The 4,535-nt window shown below is 38.4% G+C and overlaps 1 non-coding gene across 1 annotated transcript in view; it reads right to left on the bottom strand.

Annotated features, from left to right (window-relative positions):
• The window catches only part of LOC122262252 (uncharacterized), an 11,514-nt gene extending 7,646 nt beyond the window's left edge, over positions 1-3,868 (bottom strand). Inside the window, exon 1 of the transcript XR_015190446.1 lies at positions 3,733-3,868. This is a non-coding gene — a transcript (uncharacterized LOC122262252). The remainder of the gene's footprint in view (positions 1-3,732) is intronic.
• Between the last annotated feature and the right edge of the window lie 667 nt (positions 3,869-4,535).

Genomic DNA, 4,535 nt, shown 5'->3' with positions numbered 1-4,535 from the left:
AGGGAAATAGATGAACACATTTCTGATGGTCTTATAGTAGTACGAACACTGGATGGACTTCCAAAGAAGTACGAAAATTTTGTTGATGTAGCTAGCCAGCGTAATCCTCCATACCAGTACAGTGAATTAAAGATAGCATTGTTAAGTCAAGAGGATCGTCTGAAGGATACTTCTAGCACAGAGAGTATCATGAATGTCAACAACAACAATACAGTGAAACAGAAGAAATGTTTCAAGTGTGGTGAAACAGGCCATTTTGCATCAAAATGCAGCAAAGGAGGTAAGTTCCAGAGAGTGAACAATCCTCAAAATACTGGAAAGTGGTGTAACTTTCATAAATCTAGAACTCACAGTAACAGTGAATGTAGAGTGAAGAATCCTAAGAAGAGTAGTAGTTCAGTAAACTCAGCAAATGGCACAAGTGAAGAACAAAATCAAGAGTTTTCTTTTCATGTAACACACTCATCAAGGTTTTGTACAGTTGAGACCAACAATGAGCTGTATGATTGTAGAAAACAGAATGTAGCTAACTTAGAAGAAGAAGGCTTCTTAATGATTGACAGTGGCTGCACTTCACATATTGAGAAAACTGAACCAAAGTTTGTGAGATTTCAAGAATCCTTTGATCCACAAAACCATTACATAGAGCTGGCAGACGGCCAAAGACAACAAGGAACAGTGAAAGGAGTCGGAGATGTGAAAGACTTCATACAGGATCAAAATGGAAACTCACGAAGTATTCTACTAAAAGATGCATTATACATACCAGGATTCAAACAAGGTATCATGTCAGTTTGGAAAGCTATCAAGAGTGGACATACTGTTACTTTCTCACCTGAAGGCAGTACTCTAACTACCAAGGATGGCACGATATTCGACATTGTGGAGAAAAACAAGTTGTTCTATCTACGTAGAGGTAAGCCACACACTAGTTCTCAGATGGATAAGTTTAACAAAGTCCATGTAGGAGAAGCCAAGCACACCCTAGAGGAGTGGCATAAAATCCTAGGGCATTGCAATGTGGCTGATGTGCAAAAACTTGAAGCAACTGTTGACGGAATGCATATAACTAGGAAAGATAAGTTCAACTGCACCACATGCACACTAGGTAAGATGACACAGTATAGGAGTAAAGAACCTGACAAAAAGGCCCAAAAGCCTTTAGATTTAGTCCACTGTGATGTAGTTGGTCCTGTAAACCCACCAGCACGAGGAGGTTACAGGTACAGCATCTCCTTTATTGATGATTACTCCGGAGCTCTTAGAATATACCTAATTAAAAGTAAGAGTGATACTGTGACAGCTATGAAGAGATACCTTGCAGAAACAGCACCATATGGGAAAATTAAACGCCTAAGATGTGACCACGGAACAGAGTTTGCGAACAAGGAGTTCAGAACACTCTTAACAGAGAACAAGATTAAACAAGAGTTCTCTGCACCTTATTCACCACATCAGAATGGCACAGTTGAGAGATCACACAGGTCAATATTTGACATGGCTCGCTGTTTGCTGATTGAGTCAAAATTACCTAAAGATATGTGGAGTTATGCTGTGAAGACTGCCTGTTACATCAGGAATAGGTGCTATAACTCCAGGACTCAAATGACCCCAGTAGAAATGCTTACTGGAAGACGGCCAAACATAAGCAAAATGAATATATTTGGAACAAGATGTTTTGCATATGAACAAGAGAGTAAGAAACTAGATCCAAGGAGTAAGGAGGGAGTATTTGTGGGCTATGATGATCAAAGTCCAGCCTACTTGATATACTTTCCAGATACTCAGACTATAAGAAAGGTAAGAATAGTCAAATTTGTGGATAACTCATCTTGTAAGACAGAATCCTCAAGTGCCGAGCAAAGTTTGAATGACGACTACATTTTGGTGGAGACGAGGCTCCAGCAAAAACCACTTCAAGCGGCCCAAGATGAGATGCCAGCTGACGCTGATGGAGACAGGAAATGTCCAGCTAAAGAACAAGAAGGAATACCAGTGGATGAAGATACAGAAAGAAGATACCCATCCAGAGAAAGAAAAAAACCCTCGAGGTTAGATGACTATGTTACAGATGATCAGGACGACAGTATCTCCAGCGTGACACATACTAGCTTTATACATCACTGCTATCGAATGTCACATGACCCAATACCAGTCACCTACCAAGAAGCTATAGCATCTCCAGAGGGACATCAATGGAAGACAGCCATGGATGAGGAGATTGCTTCACTACAGGACAACAACACCTATGAACTCACAACACTACCCAAGAATCGCACAGCAGTGGGTGGAAGATGGATTTATCAAGTGAAACCTGGACCTAACAGTAAAAGAAAATTCTACAGGCAAAGATTACATTGAAGTGAATCAAACTAAATATTTTGGACAGACTTTGAATGTCAGATTGTCATGTATGAAACACACAATGTGAATTAAGTATTGTTAACACTTCTATTGTAGAATCAGATGTATTGGCTGATGCAACTCTTTACAGATAGTTGGTAGCCTTATATATATGACAGGTACCAGACCAGACATATGCCATTCAGGAGGCAAAGTTCTTAAAACAAATAATGTATGATCTATTTGGATTTAAGATTAAGTCAGTAGATTTAGGAGTTGACAACCAAGGTGTTATTAATCTAGCCAAAAATCCCATAAATTACCAAAGGTCAAAACATATTGACATCCGTTACCATTTCATTAGAGATGAAGTGAAGATGGGTAATGTGAACTTATTCTTTGTACCTACCAGAGAGAATCCAGCTGATATATTTATCAAACCTGTATCTCAGAAGAAGTTGAAAGATTTTAAGTTTATCAGGGGATAGATTCTCTCATACATTATAACCAATCTTTAATTAAGAGGGGGTGTTAGAATAATTAAAGATTATGATAGAATAAGAATGCATATAATTTTATATCTACTGTTTATACCTCAGAAGAATACCTCATGTTTAATTTAGTTACCCCCGAAATGAATGTTTTCTTTTATATGCGCCACCCTACGGCAATATTTACAAAGTGTAATGTAAACAACCCTCTTCTCTCCACGGACTTCTCCCCGAATACACGCTTATACGCAGTAGCTGTGTTTCTCTGATCCCCACATCAATTATCTGTACATTGACAAGCCAAACTTCCTTATTTCACGCATAGAAGATGACATCTTCCACCACCTCAACAGTAATAATGCTCTTGTGCTAACTTTACGTAATTTGGTAAGCAGAATAGATGCGGAGGCGAACTGATTAACTTGAAACTTCGTAAAGATAACCGGAACTTCCACGGGAATATATGTCGTTTTTTTAACTCACTTTGTACAAAATAAACTTGATAACACCTAGAATTATGAAAATGTGAATACGGAGAATTCCTAATACGTACATAAGCACCACAGCTATCAGTATTGCTACCTCTTTCGGCTACGAAATCGGAAAATAATAACACAAGATCTCTGAATTGTAGCAAAACGCAATAGGCTACGGCATTAAGATAACGAGGTTGCATTCTTATGTAATAATAGCCTTGTTTCAAGAGGGCATGATTGTAGTCCTGGGAAATCATTTCGTTTAGATGGTATTCTTAAACCAAGTCGCTCGCCTGCTTCTGCGTTTCCATTTGTCTCTTCAGATCAGTAACTGACACTAACACATGAACAGTTCTTGAGTTCTGACAGAAGATACCTAACTTTTCCTACAGAGATGGTCTTACGGATTCTAGGTCACTTACCTGAACTAGATTATTCCCTTCTGTAACTGAAGGATATGGATAAGCCAGATCTGAATGCAGCTTTTTATAATGTACCTATAATGAAACGGGAACATTTCCTGAATGGAACATGAACTGTTCGTAAACAGCCTATTTCCATGCAAATGCAACCTGCTCTGTTGGGGATTATTACACGTTAATTGATTAATCTTTAGAGTGTATGCAATAAACAATTATTATGTAGTAATATATCTCATGGCCCATTTTGTTATTCAACTTATCATTAAAGTTATTGAAGAGTTGGCAATTTGCTTGTGCGCTTCCGACAGAGAGAGAGAGAGATAGAGAGTAGTGACGCAAATGCTCGGGAACCCGTTAGTTCTCTTACAAACACATTTGTTGAGTGAAAATGGGGCAACTCGGTTTAAATCAAAATGTTGAATGGTAATAAAATAATACAGTAATTCTTTCCACTCGTATACTTAACTTATGATTAGCGGAATATTGGGAATTAATTAATTATAATTATAATCCATAGCAGGGTGCATCACCTCTGAGGGTATGCTCTGCACATACCATAAAAGAGGCATAATAGTGACGTCACACTGTACGTAACTGGAGTCTGTCGAGCTCGTTCGCCAACACCTAGAGTGTTGCCTTTAAGTTAGATGCCTCATACTGCCAACAGTGACAGCCAATAGTGATTTGTTATGCTTTTCTATTTGTACCTCGAGCTCTAGTCTAGTCACAAAAACTGTTCTAGTAATTGCAACAAAAACGCTGTTGAACCTTCCATGCTTTTAAATCATATATTAAAAAGCGTA

This window comes from Penaeus japonicus, unplaced genomic scaffold (assembly GCF_977035675.1).
Source record: "Penaeus japonicus unplaced genomic scaffold, GWHDUDI00000001_assembly GWHDUDI00000033, whole genome shotgun sequence".
NCBI classification, from domain to species: domain Eukaryota; kingdom Metazoa; phylum Arthropoda; class Malacostraca; order Decapoda; family Penaeidae; genus Penaeus; species Penaeus japonicus.
Note: the sequence above shows the minus strand (reverse complement) of the source record. Positions and strands in the feature narration are given on the sequence as shown.